We start from the raw sequence: 296 nt of genomic DNA on the forward strand, positions 1-296 counted from the left end.
ACAAAAAGCCTCCTTAATCACCCTGAGATCACTTTGAGTCTCGCTGAGGCTTTGGACACATGACTGGGCCTCCATAGTTGCTCAGTGGGGGGGGGGAATGATAAAGAAAATATATATATATATCTCACAGTAGGTTAGTACATGCTTTATTGGGTGTTATTTGCACACATAAACACACAAACACACACACATGCACCTTGTATACTGTATATTGATTGTTTTTGTCTGTAAATGGTTTTTGTATGGTGCAGTGTCTGTCAATAATCACCCTGAGATCAGTTTGAGTCTTGCTGAGG

Source organism: Clupea harengus, chromosome 15, assembly GCF_900700415.2.
Source record: "Clupea harengus chromosome 15, Ch_v2.0.2, whole genome shotgun sequence".
Lineage (NCBI taxonomy): Eukaryota > Metazoa > Chordata > Actinopteri > Clupeiformes > Clupeidae > Clupea > Clupea harengus.